The sequence below is a fragment of the Equus asinus genome, chromosome 6, assembly GCF_041296235.1.
Source record: "Equus asinus isolate D_3611 breed Donkey chromosome 6, EquAss-T2T_v2, whole genome shotgun sequence".
NCBI lineage: Eukaryota > Metazoa > Chordata > Mammalia > Perissodactyla > Equidae > Equus > Equus asinus.
Genome location: NC_091795.1, coordinates 58,685,904 through 58,708,038, shown reverse-complemented (window position 1 = coordinate 58,708,038; position 22,135 = coordinate 58,685,904).

Genomic DNA, 22,135 nt, shown 5'->3' with positions numbered 1-22,135 from the left:
ACAAAGACCAATAGCTCATTAGATAAATGAGCAAAGTATATACATAGTTCACAGAAAAAGAGACGCAAATGGTCCTTCAGCAGGTGTGAAGATGGTTCACTTCACTCCAAATAAGAGAAATGCGGAACCCAAAAAGTTAACCACACAGCCTGTTGATAAGACCATGGAGAAGAGGCACTCTCATAAACTGCTGGCAAGAATATGAAGATAAACGACTCCTCTGCAGGAAAATTTGGCAACATCTCTTGAAATAATGAACACATCATCCTGCAATTTTGCAATCCCACTTTTGGAAATCTATCCTGTACATAGATATACCTGAACATGTGCAAAATAACAAATGTATAAGATTAACCATGTGGCATCTTTTTCAGTGTAGCATCTTTGCTTTTTCTAGAGTTTGGAAACAAACTAAAATTTAGAGTATAACTACATATCAAAATATTATGAATCATTTTAAAAATGAGGAAACTCTTTGTCCTCATATTAAATGATCTCTAGAATATATTCTTAAATGAAAAAAAGGCTTAATACAGTATATAACAAGGGAGGGAGAGACTATGTATTAGTATTTTTAGAATTTACATAAGGAAACTGGGGAATACACAAGAAACTAAAATGTAGAGCATGGCTATGATGGAACAAGACAAAGATTAGAACAGTACTTTTCTTTGTATTCCTTTTTATGTTGCTTTGATTTTTACATGAATTATATATTCAAAATATAAAATTTATCTAAAATAATAAAATATGGCCTAAATAAAAGTGCTATTGCATATACATAAATGTTTACAGAATCTACAAACAACTGAAGTAAGTAAACAGTAAATAAAACAGAAAGAAGATCCATAACATTTTTTTGAAGTATTTACCCTCATAAGTGTTTTATGATGGAAGAACTTCAGACATTTACTAAAACCATAAAATAATAAACCTAGACGCCTTCTATTACCATCTTAGCCACATGTTTTGGATTCAGTTGGATGGTAAATCATAACATATCATAACAATGATAAAAGAATAGTTTACAGGCTTCATGGGATATAAATTGAAAACATTTGTTCATCTTGTGCATATCACTAATTTGAGGTTCCAGGAAATTTAACCCATTTGTATGTTATTAATATAGTAGAGATGGAAAGTGTCAGTGGCTGTGTAGTTTATTAAAAATGTGTAATTTTTATTTTTGCTCTGGAAAGTTTATTTTGGTTTCTTTTTATACACTTGATGAGACTTGTAAAGCTCCACATAGAAAACTAATCAAGGCTAAAATCAATAGTATAATCAGTCACTGGCTACTTCTCAGGCGCATGTGTTCTGCTGTAGCATTCAAAGTCATGCCTGTGAGAAATGCGGCTTTAACCTTGGAAGTTAGAGCCATTGAATACTAAAATGGATTGACTACTTTAGAAGATGCCTTTCAAAAGCCTTCAAGATTCTTCTAGTAACAAAACTATTTATTCCTACAAATCTTCAACTCTGAATTGAATGAAAATGACAGACTTGGACAGAATCCATCAGAAGAATGTACAATCAAAAGTACCAACCCGTGAATCAGAGACCACCACACGGCAATAGACAAGAAAACATCCATGTTTGTGGCCTTTATTGAGGGAGGAGTGATGGATAATTAAGAGAAAGAAAACTATTCTGCCTAATATTACCTCAGATTTTTGGTGGACAAAGGAACGAAGGCTCAAAACAAAAAAATAGATTAAATTCTTTAAATTAGCAAAAGATGACAGAGGAAGGAAGGAGAAGGTGGGAATAGTAATTATTTAGTACATATTCAAATGATTCATTGAGCTTTCCAGCACAAATAGAACAAATTGTTAGTAGGAGGGGATCAAAGCTATAATCCAATACCTTCATTGCCTTTCATTCTGCCTTCACATTTTTGTTCTTTTAAAAAGGATGGGGTAGTGATAAGAAAGATCTTGGCAAAGAAAATCAGTAATTTAGAGCTTGATTTCCCAGCAAGTAATGGACCAGCTGAGGGATTCTATAAAACAGCTGCAAGTTACCATCTTACACAATGGTAGGATGTTCCGATCAGCAATGAGTTTGTCAGTATCAATTCCGTGGACCTAGGTTTTGTTGTTGTTTTTCCTACTTGCTTTCCAGTAATGGATAAAATAGCAAATTTTTTGGAAAATGTAAATAAATGAGTAGTTTCGAATCATTACTTTTAACATTTTCTTTTAATTTGTATGTGTTATTAGTTAGCTCAAAGAAGATTTTGGCATCTAATCATTATGTGAGGATTTACAGTGAAATCAATGACTGTCTAAAGTGACAGATGGGACTTTAATCATTTACAGTGAAAGAAGGTTGAGGATTCTTGGTGTACTGAATTTTAATTGTGGGTATAAAAAAACACAAATTTGAAAAGTTGGGTTGAAAAGCACTCACTTCTTTTTATGAAGATTAATGGTTACAAAACTACATGGCTTAGGTAAATTTTGAGAATGTGAGGCATTTATAATTCATAATGAATATAAAGAGAATAAATTGACATCGGTGCAGAGTAACTTTATATAACACCTTTTCTATACAACATAAATATAACATATAAATACATAGCAAATACGTAAATAACAATGCACCCCACGACAGCTGTCATTCTCTCTGCCATTGAGCTCTGATTTTTTATCTCATGTCATGTATTTGAATTAGTGTTTGTAGATTTATTCATGTGTTTACCTGTTTATTGTTTCTTTCTCCCTGTACACTGAGAGCTACATGATTGCAAGGATCACCTATGTTTTCTTTATGATTGAGGATTTGACATATAGTAAATGCTCAGTAAGCATTTATTGAATTAATGAGTGCATCAATCAATACAAAAACCAAAACAGAACCTTTTTATCTTCTATTTGGAATCCAGGTGTGACACCATACCATTGATGCTTTGGAGGCAAGTATCCCAAGAAGTTTTGGTCACTAAAATTTTTATTTCTGTACTGCTTGATAGTTTTAAGTACATTTTCTGCATTTATGGGTTTTGCATATACTTGCCTGGCAAAAGGAAGAGGATATGGTACATCAAATCTAGGGAGTCTTTTTAGGCTCTTCAATATCTTGTCCAAGCTTGTTATTTCCCTATTCCAAGCTTATAATTGGACAGTTAACCTCTGTCCAGAATATGTGGTGATTCGCTTAAGAAAGATCATCCTGCTGATCCCATTTTTTTTTTAATGCTGAAAATATCACTTGCCCAGGAAAAGCTATGAGTATATATTTTCCTACCAAGAAAAGGCACTCCCTTTTTGTGTCTGATTACAGTTTATATATAACCACTGTTTTAAAGCTCTGTGCAGACACTTACTTAAAAACTGTATTTGTTACCACAGTTCTACTGGCTTAGGCATTATTTTCAGTGTTCCATAAATGAGTAAATGAAGGCTCTGAGGTTAAATATCTTGTCTGAAATATTTCACCCGGTAATTGATAGAGCTAACATTCAAAATCAGGTCATCAAACTGTGAACAAAGCTTATGCTCTTAGCCACAACCTTACTGCCATTTATAGCTCTGATAACTATCTCATCTTTGTCTCTGAACTAGGTAAGGATGTTGGGCTCAGAAGTTATGTTGTAACTCAGGGTTTTAATAGGTAAAAGTGATGAACTGAGCTCATTTCATGAGGAATGCAGAGAGAAATAGCCATAGATGGGTATTTGGCTGGAAAAAAGTTGAGGGGGAAAAAAAATCATGACTCTTTCGTACCTTTATGACCTTCCCCATTGTGTTTCTGACCTTAATGAAATCTCTACCTAGAAAAGAGTAATCTTGATTCAAATTGAGCAGAACTACATCAGCCTTGGTGTCCTTTGACCAATAATATGACACTGTGGACAGAGGGAGGTAATAGCCTCATTAAGCCTAATTACAATGAAATTCATAGACACATGCTCTCTAATGAGGACCTTGACCATCCTTTCAATTAGTTTTTAAGGCGCTTAATGTTGGTTAACTACCACCTCAGTGAAAGGATGTTTTAGACAGGAAATCACTGCTGAATTCTTCAGCCTAAGTATAGGAGACTTCATCTTGGCCACGTGACTCTTTATGCTGGCATGTTTCATTTGGAATTTATATAATCAGACATTACTGAGCACCCACTGCATACAAAGAATTGAGTTGCACAGTCCAAAGGCACAAAGACAAAAAGATTAACCTTAAGTCATTTTTAACTATTATTTAATAGAAAACCTAATTCATTTTCAGGGTAATAATTTGAACACTGCACAGGGAATCCCCTCCCTTCGCCAAATAGAATTCCTCCCTCTTACCACAGTTGCCACAGTGGCACCATCTGAAGTACAGTTAACAGTTACTTCTTAATTTCCCCCCCAAAATGCTTTTTTATGTAGGTGCTGTGTATATACATATGTACACTCATAATAAATTTATTTTATGTACATTATAATAACGTTCTACATATTTTCTCACTTGATGTAATAACAATAAATCTTGAAATACTCCAAAACAGTACAGAGAGATTGAAATTAAAAAAAATAATCTAACGCATGGATGTAGTAAAACCTCTTAATGAGTTTCTATTCAAGGATATTTATGTCCTTTACTGATACACAGCAGTCAATATTTGTACTTATATCTTTGTACTTTATGCAAAAACATCTGTATGATGAATTTCTGTTAGTGGAATTGCTGGGTCAAAGAGGATCTGTGTTTTAGTTCAAATAGTTATTATTAAACTGCCTACCAAATAGATTTTACCATTTATGCTATTTCTGTGCAAGAATGGTTGACAAGCAACTATATAAATAGCTTTTTAATAATCAAAATAAAGCATGTGCATCATTAAAATATTTAATAAAACAGAAAGGCTCACAACAAAAACAAACCTTTTTTTTGCATTCCCAGTTCTGTTTCAAAAAGGGATCAAATTTAACTATTTTATCTCTGTGTTACATTCTCCCAGCAATTACCTCCTGTGATATTGTGATTTGATCTTCATCCCATTTCTGGCACAGAGCTCCTAAAACCTTTGGAATTTCCTAAGAGAGTGATTTATATGTATTTTGTTATGTTAATGAGGCTACTTTTGGAAAGCACCTAAGATGGGGCTGGTTGCCAGTGGAGCCAGCCATGCTATTAGAGGGTTGGAACTTTTCCCACCCCACAATCTCCAGGGAGGGGAAAGGGGCTAGAGATTGAATCAATCACCAATGGCCAATGAGTTAATCAATCCTGCCTATCTAATAAAGCCTCCATAAACACACAAAGGGAGAAGTTTCAGAGAGCTTGAGGTTGGTGAACACAACACGTTGGAGGGGCTAAGGGAGTGGTATGCCTCAAGAGGGCATGGAAGCTCTGTGCCCTTTCCCCATACCTTGCCTATGCATCTCGTCCATCTGGCTGTTCCTGAGTTATATCCTTTTATAATAAACTGATAATCTAGTAAGTAAAACATTTTCAGAGTCCTGAGTTCTGTGAGCTGTTCTAGCAAATTAATCAAACCCAAGGAGGGAGTCGGGGACCTCTGATCTATACCCAGTAGGTCAGAAGAATAGGTAACAACCTGGGCTTGCAATTGACATCCTGAATTGGAAGGGGTTGTTGTACCCTCCAATCTATAGCCAATTGGTCAGAAGCAGACATGACAACCTAGGCTTGCAATTGGAATCTGAAGTAGGGGAGAAGGATAGTCTTGTAGGACTGAACCCTTAACCCTGTGGAATCCGATGCTATCTCTGGGTAGATAATATCAGAATTTAGTTGAAGTTTTGGACACCCTGGTGTCCAAGAATTGCCTTGTGGTGGTGGGGAACCCCTCCTCCACTCCATTAATTGGAATTGGGACCTCCACATCTCTAAATTACGTATTACTAAGATCATTGATTAACAAATTTTAGATATTGTATAATTCACTCCTATTATGACAAGTGGGGATTTGTCATACATTCTTACATTCTTAGTCACTTATATGATTGCCAACTTCCTTCTCCTCAATATGGTTGCTCACCACGATTAATGATTATACCATATACTTCAATAACTTTATGTAGTATATAAACTTTATTTATAGTTCCAGCAAATATAGACAGTTTCTCTTGGATTCTCCTTTATTAGGTTGAAGACACTTCTTTTTTCCCTTCCTTCTAGCCTTCCTACAGCCCACATATTGACCTCTTTATTTTACCTCCTTATTATAAGGATACATCATATATATACAAACATGACATACATATATAAAGATACATAACATGTATATTCTGTTCTATAATCATTTTGAGCCTTCTATATTTTGTTCATACACTAATTTTAATGTTGAAAATTAAAAAATAGTTTAAATTATTTTGAATATGAACATACAGTTTAATATAAAGCCAAAGAGTGTACTAAGACTACATTCCCTTTTGTATTGATTTTGTATTGATTTTATCTTTCTCTTTAAATATTATATCTTACATTATTTCTGAATTTTTCTCTTCTTTCTATGCATGTTTTGGAGTATATGACACTTCAGGCCAAATTTCCCAGAGGAAATGCAAAAAGAGCATGTATAAGGACCAATACAAAAGAAACGATCTAGGTATCCAGTATGTGGCTTCTTTTCTAGCTTTTTTTACTCATTCTTATGGCTATGAGATAATCTATGTTGTCATGTGTAACTATAGTTTGTTGTTTTCATCCCTGAATAGTATTCCATTGTTTGAAAACTGAGGAATGTATGCACTCTCTCATTTAACATTTAGGTTCTTTCCAATGTTTGTCTATTATGAATAAAGTTGTTATGAACATTCTTGCATACATCCTTTGCTGGCATAAGCACATGCCTAGGAGTAGAACTGGTAGATCATAAATTACTTATGCGTTTAGCTTACTTTAATAGATATCACCACACTGTTATGCAAAGTACTGTACCAATTTATAATTTTACTAGCGGTATATGGGTGTTGCTGTTGCTCCACACACCGAGCAAAATTTGGTATAGGCAGCCTCTTTAATTTTAGCCATTCCTGTGGATATGAAGTGCTATAGCAGTGTCTTTAATGTGAACTTTCCTGACAGCTAAATATGCTGAATATCTCTTTATATGCCTGTTGGTTATTTAAATATTTTCTTTTATGAAGTGTCTAAGTGCCTATTTTAAATGAGATTGTTGGTCTTTTCCTTCTTGACTTGTCAGAATTCCTTTTTATATTCTAGATGCAAGTTTTTTGTCAATAGGATGTAATATGAATATTGCGTTAGTCCACTCGGGCTGCCACACAATAGAATACCACAGACCTGGTGGCTTAAACAACAGAAAATTATTTTCTCATAGTTTTGGAAGCTACAAGTCCAAGATCAAGGTGCTGGCAGGGTGGTTTCTGGTGAGGCCTCTCTCCCAGCTGCAGATGGCTGTCTTCTCATTGTGTCATCCCATGATGTCTCCTGTGTGCATACACTCTCCGTATCTCCTCCTCTTCTTATAAGGACGTGAATTCTTTTGGATCAGGGGCTCATTCATGATAAAGGGACATATTTAAAACATAAGAACGGCTGTACTTAAATACACAATGTGGAGAGAAAATGGGATTGGAATAGGGTTAAAGTATACCAAAAAACAGCAATCAAAAAACATATAAAAAATAAAAATGTGCATTATTTTGATGCACTTTAAATTGAGAAATGTGATTAATATTAGGTAAATACTGTGCTGGAGAAATCTAAACAAAAATAATTTTTAAAAAATGTGTGTGAGATATTCAGAGTTATTGCATATCTTAAAATATATTTATTATACCTTTGCATTTGAGTGAAGTTTTATTGGGTATAGATTTCAATGTTGAATATCAGTTTCCTCTAGTAGTTTGAGGGAATTAATCTATTGGCTTTTGGCATTAAGTGTTCCTGGTAATATATTTGATGCTGGACGGATTCTTTTCCTTTTGTAGATTGTATTTTGGTTTGTTCATCTCATTTGTTTTGTTTGATTATTTGTTGAAAGAGTTTTTTTTAATTTTACACTTTAGAAGTTTTGGTTTTAAAATAGTAGGTCTAGATACGGCCTTTTGCATTACTGCCTGGGCATGAGGTGGGCATGTCAATTGTCCTTTAACTCTAGAACATTACCTTGTGTTATATCTTTGATAATTTTCTTTTCTATTCTCTCTTTCTCTTATTTCCGGAACTCACATTTGTGATTTTGGACTTTAAGAATTGATGCTCTCTTTCCTTTCTCTCAAACTGCATATCTATCAATTTTTCACTTTTCCTGAGAGTAAGTCACACAAGAACAATGCTAATATTCTCTATTTTGTTCCATTTGCTTCTACTCTATGCCCTGATGATGTGATCACATTCTCAATGTAATCATAATTATTAACAGAGATAATATATGTGATTCAAATTGTATAGGTTAGGTACACAATAAATGTTAGTCAAATTTGTGAACAAAGATATGCATGCCATATTTTAAAACTCTCCATATTTTGCATACATATAAAATCTTGTTTGTCTCTAAAAGGGTTCCAAAATAATATTAAGTACATTCATCAAATTTCATACATGCATATATGCATACATACGTATAGAGATATAGATATATGAGACATAGAGAGAGAATATGTATGATAAAATATATATGCACATACATGCCACTAAAGGACAATACAAATTTATAATTTTCCCACGCTTTAATTGCAGTCTTACATTCTTAAGCAGTATCAGTTAGCCCAATAGGCTATATTGTAAACTCAGTCAATGAGAGTCAGTACCCCTTATTGAATTGTTCTCTGCCAACAAGTGCTTTACCGTGATATCCTATTTGAGTGTATACTTAATATATACGTAACTTATTCCATTGGGAGCACTCACTCTGACATGAATTCAATGCCCTAGCAAAGACTTTTGACCTGTCAAGACTGACAAAACACATAAAAAGAAACCCAGGGGGAATATCATTCTGTATTTTCAAATGCAAATTTTACGGCATCTTCAGGTAAAGAAAAAAGAAGGTACAGATTAGGAACAGAGCAGGGATTATGGGAAGACATTGGACCTTATAAAGGCAGCTCTAAACTGCTTCGGAACCTGAAAGGAATGCCCAATGCTTAGAATCACAACTGGAATTAACTTTGGTTCCTGACAATAATTTTTAGAATAGAAGAGTAATTGCCAATATGTGAGGCCAGAAACACAGCTCTGCAACAACCATGCGTATCTTTGGTTCAGTTGGTTCTTTCACTACTAGCAGCTCTTCTTTTACTAAACAGAGTGTTTGTGAATGAGTCCTCAGACAAAAACCAAAACACACTTAATATCTAGGGGCCGTTATTCATGAACTACAATTAGGCACCTGAATCTTGGACTTACACTGGGCAACATAAAATTCTTTCATGATTTATATACCCCATGTTAATTACGTATATGTGTGTATATATACATGTATATATGTATGTGTGTATATATGTGTGTATGTATGTGTATATAGATAGATATGTCTTTTTTTCCACATTGACAACTGATGAGACCCTCACATGATATTATCTAGACCCGAACAATACAATTGGATCACATCTACTTCATAATCACCTGCTCATTTTACGTGCACATTTTTGGTTTCACAACACAGAAATCGATTAAAAAATATGACCCATAAAAAATATATATACCATATGCCACATTGGGGTTTTTTCTACTATGGATACTGTTCTGTCAAGTAATTTAATAGAGAACTTAAGTATAAAAGTTATGAGCTGGAGTATCCATTTGCAACTGAGCAGCAGGGGAAAGTCCAATGTGTGTAAGTAGTAAAACAGCATAAAGACAAAGGGAATAAGTAGGACAGGATCTGGGATAAGGACAAAGGAGCACGTACAACAGTAGAATTCAAAGCGATACCAGAAAACATAGATTCCAAAAGCAAAAAGAACAAAGAAGTGGAGAAATGAGCAATTTCTCTGAAGAGATGAGAAAATTAGCTAATATTTTAAAGCCCATGATTCACAGGAAACAAGAAGAAAATAAAAATTGGAGACGTATAACAATCTAAGAAAGCAATCCTGGCAAAGAAAATGAAGTTTACAGAATTGGAAAGAAATGAAAAAATAACTACTGACTAAAACTCACCAGGGAATACTTTTTTAAAAATGTGAACATACATAAACCAGCAGGACCAAATAAAATGGATCCCTGGGCGTTGAGGGAATTGACTAATGAACTTCCCAGCAAAGTCCCAATTGCAGCTAGAAAGTCATGGAGCACTATAGAGAGCTAGGAAATTGGAAAACAACAAGAAATGTGGCATCATTTACTGAAAAGCGGGAAGCATTGTTCTATCATGTACCTTCCAATAAGCTGAGCGCCGACACTTTAAAAAACAAAGCAGGCTATTTGAGCTGCCCTACTTGAGTTCCTCCAGGGCAAGCACTTTAGTGGGCACGGTATATGGCTCAATTTGCAGGGCAAGGGTAAACACCATAAATAGTATTTGCTCAAGGGTGTAACTGAGTCACGATCAACTTAACCCACTTGGCAAATTCAGTTGTGTCTCCCATAAAATCATATATAGGATAGATAACAGACATTAAAAGCTCCATAGTTAAACCTTCTTGATATTCACAGCATGGAATAATTCACCAAGAATAGGATTCATTTGCAATGAAATGGAATAGAGGCGATGAGTTTTAATTTTATTTCATCAGAGACTTCCCATGGGCTTAGAGGCTGGGAAGGGCTGAATTTGAGCCTCAGCTCCTCCGATTTAATTTTTGACTAGAGAAATTCATTAAATCTCTCTGACTCATAGATTCTTCATCTATAAAATATCTAATGATGAGGATTATTTACTTATTTATATGTGATATTTTTCATAAAGGATAAAGGGCAACTACTGTGAAAATTAAATAGATAACATGAGAAAACAAGCTGATTACATAAAACAGCACCTGGAAAAATAGCAGGAGTTCAATAAAACTTAGTTCTGCTCCCTGTCTCCATCTCTGTCATGACATCCTTCAACTTTCTTTAGCACAGCAGATAGGTTTTGAAGATAATTAGATGGGAGATAGCTAGTTTTCTATATTCTTATCAATTAGATTGAAGTAGGGGATCTCTAAAGGAAAATAAAAGTTCAGCCTCTTGGTAAAATATTGCACAAACTTTGATTAAGTCATTTTTTCATCACAGGGTGAACAAAATTTCTATTTGTGGTTTTGGCTTCTCATATACAACTTGAACTCATATATTGAACTTGAGAGGCAATAATAGGAGAATATGGCATATTTTAATGGAAACTGAAAATTATGATGATGGGCAGTTCATTACTGCAAATATGATTAAAATAAATATATGTGTAGCTTTTTTCTTTCTCTGCAAAAAGGAAGCTACTTAAATTTACTTTCTTTATATTAATTTAAAATTATTGCAGTTAACTTACAGAATGGATAAACTATATAGAGATAATTGAAATGACTATTTACTGCACTCTCACACATATTTGTTTACTATCTTCCTATCTATGCAACTAACACGAAATTTCTTTTCCTCTGTTACTTTTGTCATTTAGTATATTAGACAATGGAGATGGAGAAGTCTGCATTTCTAATTATTTCAAAGGTATATATGTTTTTGTTGTTATACTGGAGAATAAAAAGTTTCTATTTCCTACAGAAATATTGATTACTATTTAGCCTTAATAACAATAAACTTTAAAAACTGATTTTAAAACCATCCCATTCAACCAATGAGAACTTCAATTGTCCCGCAATTATAGACTGTCCCACACTTCTGTTGGTCAACCAATTGGTGCCTGCCGCAATCCTATAACTGAGATCAAAGGTCATCCAATCCCTAAATATGCCTGCTTCTAATAGTCCACCAGTTTGTGATATGCACGCTTCCCATAACCTGTGTATAAGCTCAGCATTGTTCTTTGTTTGGAGATACTGTCTCTTACAAGCACAGCTCTCCATTGCTGAGCAAGAAATAAACAGATTTTTATTTCAGATATTGAGTGGCAATCTCTTCCTGCCACATACTGAAGAGACAACAATGAGAAAATTGAAATTACATTTCAAGTCATTTATAAACAATTTCAATATCTTCTGAGTCAGATTTTGTTATATTCTACTCACATTAATAACTTCTGAGACTGAAACAAAGAAGACCAACTCTCCTGAGGTGTAAAGGTAAATTTGTAGTTTCTCTCTTGCTTAAACCCCAAATAAATTTTTATGGACTATCTGTGAATCAGCAGTTATTTAAATCCAAGGGAGGATCAATAATCCAAGAATTACACTTTTTACTATTTTAAAAGCTTTATCTGAAATGAAATCTTCAAAAAAAGGAACAGGAAATACATTTGTTCACAATGGAGTTATTTGTGGTGCTTGGGCCTTCTGAGTTTCATCTCCTAATTTTACCTGGTATAAAGGCAAACACCAGCATTCAGTCTCATCTTTGTAAGCTTTTATATGTTTAATAGGATCTTCTTTTCTCCTAATTATGAAATCATTAGTCATCAGTCAAGCTACTGGGAATAGCCACTTTGCAAGACTGATTGTTTACTCAACTGATTTTTATAGGAGCTTTTACACTGGTGGTCTTTCCACAGGGCAGAAAAGCAAACCAGACGACCAAAAAAATCCCTTTATGATATAATTATCATGGTATTCTATTAAATTCTTTTAGTGCCACTCTTAAGTCCTGGAGAACAGCTTTTCAATTGCTGAAATATTCTAAATCTGTACCTCTTCAACTTCTGACCATCACATTCTGAAATTCTACATATTCTCTTAAATTAATATGGTGGGGAAAATTGACGCATCTTGATCCTCTATGAAAGGACAGATTCTAGAATTCAAGAGAGATCACTGAGTGCCACCCATTCCAGAAAAGTTCAGGAAAGCCAGTATTTCTTCAAATATTTTTTTCTCTCCAACTCTCTTTCTTCTCCTTTGGAGACTGCTATTAAATATGTGTTCATTTTTTCACATATAGGCATGTCATATAGACTGTGCTGGCTTTTCCATTCCTTTGTTCCCCTCTTTGTATTTCATTTAGGATATTTCCTACTGGCCTAGTTTCAAATTTCCTAATTACGTGCTTTTTAATCATTGTCATTAACCCCATCTACTGAATTCTTAATTGTTGTGCTTTTATATTTTTAATAAAAATTAATTTTAACTATTATATTTTTCAGTGCTAGAATATCCATTTGATTTCTTATAGATTCCAGCACTTTCTTAACATTACCAATGCTTTCTTTTATTTTTTTGAACATAGTAATCGTAAGGTTCTGGTCTGCCAATTCCAAATCATCTGTATCACTATTGGTTAGTTTATGCTGCTATTATCCTCTTGGCTTTTGGGCATTTGGCCCTGTTTCTTATAATGCTTGGTACGTCAGTGGTCAACATATTGCCACTCTGCTCCAAATATGCCCTTTGTTGTTCTGCTTATGACACTGAAAAATTTCTTGTTTCCCAGGTGGCATAATTTTAAGCTTTGTAAATAGAGGGCACTGGAGGGATACCGGAAGGGGAAGGGATACTTCTTCCTGGTTCCTCTGTGCACTCTCTTGACAGGCTCCTGCAGCAAGTAGCAGCCATTAGTGCACGGCACCTCCCATGGGCAGCATCCCCTAAATCCTAGAGAGAATCTTCCCAGAGCACTACTCATGATGGCTGATTCCCAGTGAGTTTCACGCATGCCATTTCCCCATAGACAACTCCATTCACCTCCCCAATAGTTGCCACAGGCTTCCAGGTACAGCATCTCCCTACTGATGGCTTTGTCTGGCACCCTAGAGGGTAGATTCCCATCTACTTCCACAGCACAGAACCTTTACTTGGTTGGTTTCTTCAGACCCCCAGAGCATGAATTCCCAGAGATTTTCACTAGTGCTGCAACCCAAAGAATGTCTTTACCATATAGTGGATCACAGCTGTACCCTCCGTCAGGAGGTCCAGAGGTGGCGAGTACTCTTCCAAACTTGTTTCTTAAATGTGTGCTCTGCTTTAACCCTAAGGGTAATGACTTGTCTTTATATCTGATATCCTTGTTTCTTTTAGAATTCACTTTACCCTTGGTAGCTATTATGCCTTTATTATAACCCCATTATTGTTAATAACTCTTTATAATAAGATTCCTCTAAATATTTAAGCAGTCTGTGGCTCCTGATTGGCTCCTGACTAATACAGAATTGATACTGGGAAGATGGGATTTGAGGATTGGTTTGAGCATGACTTTGGGCTTGGGCACAGTCCTGAAATTCTTGCCATTTGCAAATGCTAGTAACAAATGGCACAAAGTGACAGTGCAAATAATCAAGCTACAAACTATCATTAATTGTAATGAAATCCAGTGAGGCAAGTTTCTTGGGAGCCCAAGTCGTTGCAACCCTTGGCCTTTACGGCAGCACTGATAACAACAAGGACTATGGTGAGGGAGGCATGAACTGAGTGCACAGGATCACTTACAGAAAGAAATAATAAGATCAGCTCCTTTAATCCTAGTTTCAGAAACTATCTGTCAACGAGAGAACTTCCATAACAACCTTAAATTAATCTATTTCTTATATCCATGAGGCTAATATTGCTGAAAAATAAAACATAAAATCTAAGCGTACTGGTTGCTGAATTACATCATCAGTTGAATTCAGACGTCAGAGTTTCCCCTGTGAGGGTTAGGACATTGATTCAGAAAGAGAGGGATCCTGAAACCCTGAAATGATCTTGAACCGTCAAATCACTTTCATCCTCTCTTACCAGTGGAAGTACCTGGTTTTCTGAGGAAACTAGTTTTCTCTTGTTTGAAAATCTGTGGTAACATCACCTGGGGCAGATGTCTAGCCTGTCCCCCATTGAACTCACCAATTTGGCCTTTTCAGGTGCTGGATAGATTTCAGAGAATAACTGTGGACTATTAGAAACTTAATCATATAGTGACTACAATTGCAGCTACTCTTCCAGATGTAGTAACTTTACTGGAATAAATAATGCCTTTTTCCCCATACCATTTTGAAAGGACCACCCAAAAGAGTCTGCTATCACCTCACCAGGCCAAGAAGAGAACTTCAAAGTCTTGCCACAGGACCGTGTCAATTTCCCTCTTCTATATCATAATATAGTCCACAGAGTTCTTGATGATTTTGTCATTCCATGAAACTTGACATTGGTCTCTCACATTGACAATATTATACAGATTAGATCTGATGAGCAGGAAGTACCAAGTATTTTGAATGCCTTACTAACACATGTACAGATTAGAAGGTGGACAACAAACCCTACAAAAATTCAGAGGCCCCTCATCTCAATGAAATGTCCCACAACCTCACATTATTGTCTCCTATCTGAAGGTTTGGTGGTCTAGAGCACGTGGAGATATGCCTTACATGGTAAAAGACATGCTGCTTCCATGCCTCCTTCCACAACAACAGGTAAAACATTTGATAGATTTCTTTTTCTTGGATTTTGGAGACAACATACACCATTTTTGAGAATGCTACTTAGATCTACACAAGTGGTTGCCAGTTTCAAATGAGGACCAGAGCAAGAGGAGACTGCAACAAGTTTAGGCTGAACTTCAAACCATGCTACTTGGACATTATGATCCAGTAGATTCGATGATACTTAAAGTGTCCTTGGTGAATAGGAGTTTTAAATTGTGCTCACACAATAAAATAATTGTAGCACAGATAAAAAACAATATTGGGCAAGTTTAGATGAACATAGTAATTTTCATAGGGAGGTAGCTCAAATTGCTTTGATATCAACCCTTTTGTTGCCTTCTTTCCTTCAGTATATGTCCATAGACATAGGGATGTGGAATGTTCCTTAAGAAAAGCTGACTGAGAAAACAATCTCAAGCCTGTATTAAAGATGGATGTGTATGACATGCTAGTATTACCCAAAATTGGACAGAAAAGTCACCATAGTCCCACTCAGGGATAATCCTTAAGAAGTGTGGTGGAAACATCCTCTCAATGGGAAAAATTTCAGACAGTACATTTACACGTGATTGTTCACTTTATCTGAGAAAGAAGTATCCAGAAGCATGAATCTACACTAATTCATGGGGAATTGCTAACTGGTTGGCTGGATGGTCAAAGACTTGAAAGAATAGGATTGGAAAATTAGTGATGAAGAAATATTGGGAAGAGGTACAGATGGACCTCTCAGAATGTGCACAGACTGTGAAGAAATTTGTGTCCCATGTTAATGTCCAACAAACAGCATCCCCTGTAGAACAGATTCTTCATAATTGGTTGGACAAAATGGCACACTTTGTAGATGTCAGTCAGCCTATTTCCCCAGTCATTCCTGAGTTTGCACAGTGAACCTATGAATAAAGAGCCATGTTGGCAGGAATAGAGGCTATGCATGGGCTCAACAACAATGTACTTTCTTTTATTGAGAATTATCTGGATAATGATAATGCTTAGTGCCTAATTTTCCAACAGTCAAGATGAACAGTGAGGCCTGAATTAGCCATCATTTCCTAGATGTAGAAGCCAGTAACCTTGTGTCAAATTGATTACAGTAGATTAATTTCATCGTGGACTGAGAAGACATTCTTCCTTAGAGGAATAGATATATATTCTGGATACGGATTTTCCTTCCTTGCCTGTAATGTTTCTGGCAGCACCACCATCCAATAACTCAGAGAATGCCTTATAAACCATCACAGCATTCCACATAACATTGCTTCTGATCAAGGAACTTATTTTACCAAATGAAGTGTAGCAATGGGCTAATGTCAGTGGAATTAAGTAATCTTGAAACATGTTTTATCACTTGAAAGCATTTGTACTAACTGAGAGGTAAAATGGCTTACTGATATCTCAGTTGTAGCACCAGTTGGAAGACAACACACTAAAAGGATAGGACCCCGTCTTATAGGATGCAGTATATGCTTTGAATCAGAGACCATTATATGATGCTGTCTCCCCGTAGTCAGAGTACATGGGTCTGGGAATCAAGAAGTGGGAGTAGCTCTTCTCCTATTATGCCCAATAACCTAATATCAGAATATTTGTTTCCTATAACAGAAACCTTAATCTTTGCTGGTTTGGAGATCTCAGTTCCCAAGGAGGGAATACTTTAACGTAGCGATGGCCTCATCATATTAGAAAATCAGACCAATACCTAATCATTTTGGATCCTTATGCCACTGAAACAACTGGTAGGTCAGAAGGTTTCTCCACTGGCTGAAGAAATTGTTCCAAATTACAAAGGAAAACCAAGTAACAAAAAGCACAACGTCTGCAATCCAGAGGATTCTCTAGGGTCCCTCTTAGTACTTATATGCTCAATAGTAAAGATTAAGGGAAAACTACAGCAACTGAAAAAAGAAAGCATAACAATTTAAGAATGCAGAACCTTTGAGAACAAAGTTTTAAGTCATTCAACCAGGTAAAGAACCTCAACCAACTGAGATCCTGGCTAAGACTGGGGGAATCAGGGAATGGGTAGTAGAGGAAGGAATCTCTAAATATCAACTATGCTCTTTTGACCAATTACAAAAATGAGGACTGTAATTGCTTTGTATTTTTCTCTTTGCTTATAATACGTATGTGCTTATTTGCATATGCCATTTTCTGTTTTGCTTTCTCATTTCCACTGTAGTTCTAAACAAACTTTTTGGCAATTAGCTTTACAATTTGGTGTACAGGTAACAGTCTCTTCAGTGGTACTGCAAATAAAGTCATGGATGCAGTGACTTTGTATTTGGGGGAAAATTTAAGAATATTTTCACTTGTGAAAAGGTAGGTATATCTTGCTAGTGGAAAACCTAGAGTGGTTTTGTTGTCATACAGCAATTCAAGTGTAGCAGAAGGGTGCACACGGAAGGCAAGGAGCCAAAGGGAGGGACTGTACCGTTTAATAAACATATTGCCTCTAGCTACCAAATTCACTTTTAATTGTTCTTCTTTTATACTGGAACATTTCTTCTTGTCAGCTGGAATAAAGTTAACCTTTGCCAGTAAAAAGCACTCAATGAACACTGAAAGCTGGAAGGGAAAGAGTCTCTTCTCGTTTCCTGTGTGTGCCCTCTTAACTTGCCACGTGTGGCAGTAAGCAGTGTGCAGCAGCTCCCCATGGAAACTTCCCCTTGCATGCTAGATCACAGCATCTTTGTGTTTTACCCTAGGGAGTGGTGAGTTGTACTTGTACCACTTCCCTGTTGACAACTTTCCCTTGAAGCCAGAAGGGAGATTTCCACAGCACAGTATCTCCCCGTATATGTTATCTTCCACCATCCTGGAAGGTAGCTCCCCAGAAAGTTCCACAATCACAGATCCTCCACAGAACACCCCTGCTATTTGGTTTTCTGTAACCATACTCTCTCCAGTGAGGTCTAGATGTCATTCCTTAGAGGCAAGACTGCTTTTCCAGATTTGTTCTTTCATTAGGTGCTTTGACCTAGCCCTAAGGGTAGTGGCTGCTCCTAATATCTACTCTTCTTGTAATCTTTAAATTTCTCTTTATAACTAAGTAGCCAATCTCTCATTATGCTAATCTTCTGTTACAGTTCATTATTCTTTCATTATTAAATGCCAAATTATTGTGTAGTTTCTGTCTCCTGACTAGATCCTGAGAAATTCATCTGATAATTTCTTATTGATCGCCAGACATCGTGTGCCAAAAATTATAAAGATTTTGGATGATGTTATCTTCTTTCACTGAGGTACGAATGTTCTCCTGGAAGCCTTATCATATAGGGAAGTGTCATACGACATGCATATGAAATATATATGAAAAAATGTCAGGTCTTGCTAAGGGATATGCAGAAAAATTAAGTAGGGCAAGGAGACATAAAGAAACAGAAAGTTTGACCCTTTCGATAGACTGATCAAGGAATGCTTTTCTGAGGAGTGTCAAGAAAGCAGAGACTTGAATGATGGAGTAATAGTGCTCCTGAAAAAAGAACAGCAAATGGGAAAGCCCTAAAGGAGAAAGTGTACCGATAAGATAGGATGCAATAAATGAGGGCTAGACATAAACAATAAGATCAGAAAAGCAGGCGGGCCCCAGATTACACACGGTATGTTGGACTATGTGGAAGCATCTTTAACGGTCTTTGGATTCCTCCCAGTCTGTCTGTAACTACCCCTCTGTTTTGTTCTGCTTTTTGTAATATAAAATTAATATGAAATCAGAAGTAGCATTTTGAGATAATTAATGATAGACTTTCAGGTATCAAAAACATATAGTGAAACTCTGCTATCACAGTGTCTTAGTTTGGGTTCTCCCTAAATCAGAGCCTGAAACAAAGGCTCAAGAGCAGGTCGTTTATTTAAGCAGCTGATACCTGGCAGCAGGAGTGAGAGAATTGGAGGGTAAAATAAGGAAGAAATAAGAGAAAATAAAATGTCGTTAAAGAGTTAGTTACTTACTTGGACAACTGGGACTCAATCCCACTGGGGAACCACTATAAATGTCTCAAGAAGCTGAGAAATTTATATTCCAATTTTGCCCAGGAATGCCTCCCAACCTCCCACTCCCCTCCACCCACCCACATGCCCAATGTGTTAAATCTCCTGCCCTTCTAGATGGCCCTGCATGAATTTCAGCAAGATTCCATGGTTTGGGGAAAACTCTAAAGCAAAAAATTGGAGAGACGTGGCAGGTTTTTAAGGTGGCTTGCTTTTCCCCGGCATGGGAATTATTCAATATAGTTGCAGGTAAAATGAGAGTTGGGCAAGGGACCATGGCATGGGGCAAAGAAATGCATCCATTACAAATGATAATTGGGGTTCACAAATTGCAAAACTGAAACATGTGGTTGTGTTATTGCGAGGTTAGTGAAATGAACTAGTGAAACTTGTGCAAGTAGCTGACTGGGAGTTTAGGCGTTTGGCTGAGCTATCTAAACTTGAGATCCTGTCTGCTATTTGGAGCTACCTCGTAGTTGTTTTCTGTTTCAAATAGAATATTAATAGAATGATTCTGACTTTTCTGGCTGGCTGAGACTTACAGATGAGTAGCATCAATGCTTTTGAAATCTTCTTAAAGCTTGTTGATTTCCAAACATTGGTCTCCTGTAGGGATGTAAAGCCTAGAGAATCCTGGAGACAGGGAAATCCACTTCCTGCCTCTGTTTACTGAGTCTGGATTGCATGCTGTTTACCTTCCTGGTCTCGCCTCCCCAACCCCTCCACATTGTGCCCACCTGTCTCCCAACCCCACAGCTCAGGATGTTTGGAAGAGGATTGGGTAGAGAATTCCAGCCAAACCAATTATATCCAAATTTGTACTGTTGCAAGCCATGTTATTCTGGTCTACTACTACAGCTTGCATTGAAATCTCTCTAAAAGTCACTTTCAAAATTGAGAACAGTAAACATATTTTTATATTTACTTGATAATCTGAGATCATCACTGTTAAATTCACGTTGGTAATATGCTCTTGTTTTTTGATGCTTTTTGATGATTGTATGCATATAACATCAGGCCTCAGATTTAAAAAAAAAATTTTAAATGTTTACATTTTATTTCCAAATTTATAATTTTTATCTTCTCTTTCTCCATCAAGAGAAATTTTTGTTTTCTTTTTGTTGCTCAAGCTACATTTATCATTATAAGACTCTCTTGTTCAGTGTGTACTTGCTAAGTTTTGAGGTTGAGAAGCAGATGATCAATAAATAGTACATTAGCGATGGATCTAAATGAAAGCATTTTGACTGATATCTTAGATTCTCGGTAGACTATTTCTCTTTTGTTGATTTATTGTGACAAATGAAAATGGCAAGCAATAGTATATTGGAGTATATGAGGAAGCCATTTGGTGTAAACCTAATTCAACCTGATTGTGTTTTTCCAAAAGGGTCTGACATAGTCTTTGAGCATGCATTGTATATCTGCTTTAAGCATTTCCTATGTCCCAAAGGCAAGAACAAATGGCATTAAGATAAAGGTGCAACTTACCCCACATTGGTATTCCCTTAAGGATAAGCATCTTTCCCTAGTCTAGGAACTGATTGCTGTGCTTGCCTGTGACCACCCAGCTTGAGACAGCAGACCTGCTACCCTGCTGTGTCCATCAATCCCTGTGCCAGTAGAGCAGTCTCATGACTATTTTAAAAGGGACATTTCAATCATATGTGAAACATGCTCTTTGAGGGTATATAACTACTCTGTACACCCACTTCTTTGATGCCCTTCCTTGCTTGGGGAAGGAAGGCCCTGAGGTTAAGCCAGCCCTACATCTGGCTCAGAATAACCTCACCCCAATTTTCATGTATAGATTGGTTATGGATTATTTGCATCGACAATTGGTATTGTACCCCACCCAAATCTTTTTGTTTGTTTGTTAACTGGGATTCCTGATAAAAATAAAACCTGGATAAATTTCTGTGATTCAAATTTGTATTCTGTTAGTTTTTTTTTTAACTGTTGTATTCAGTTTTTGGTATTTTCTTTTCTTACATTGCCATCCTGCAAGAACACACATAAACATAGACACACACACACACACACTTACTCTTACAAATAATACACAAGTGAATGTACATATTCTTTCAGATAAAACTACTATCAAAAATATTTACCAAAAATAATGTACCCATTCATTGCTTCATGAGTAAACATGCTAAAATTATTCTTCTCAGGGAGATAATTTCCTGTTATCCATGTAAACAGAAAGTTTTTCACAATTTACTTCCAAACGGGATAACACCAGCACTTCACATTTATAAAATGCTTCCACATACATTATTGCCTTTACTTTCCTCACCAAGGCTGAGAAGTGGAGGATTAAATAACTTACCCATGCTCTCATATTTATTTAATGACTGTCTTAGCCAAGGATCAACTGAGTGCATTTCTAACCAAAATTACATTTCTAAATTTTCTTAAAGGAACTGTGTCTTTGCACCTCTTTTTTTTTTTTTTTAACTTTTGCAGCCTCTTCCATTTGACCCCCTAAAATAAGTGTCTTGGAAATGTGAAGCATTACCTTTTTACAAGAAGGATGAAACTTGAATGGTCTCACTTGCAGGGAAAACTTTACATTTTTCAGTACATCTCCATTAGCTCTATCATTTAATTACATCTGATATATAATATCCTTTTTCTTACTTTAGTAAATCCTATTTCTAGTAAGTGCCAAGATATTATATAAACCAGATTTTTGAAAACAATCGTTGCGGAGTTAGGTTATGTAACAAGGAAAAGG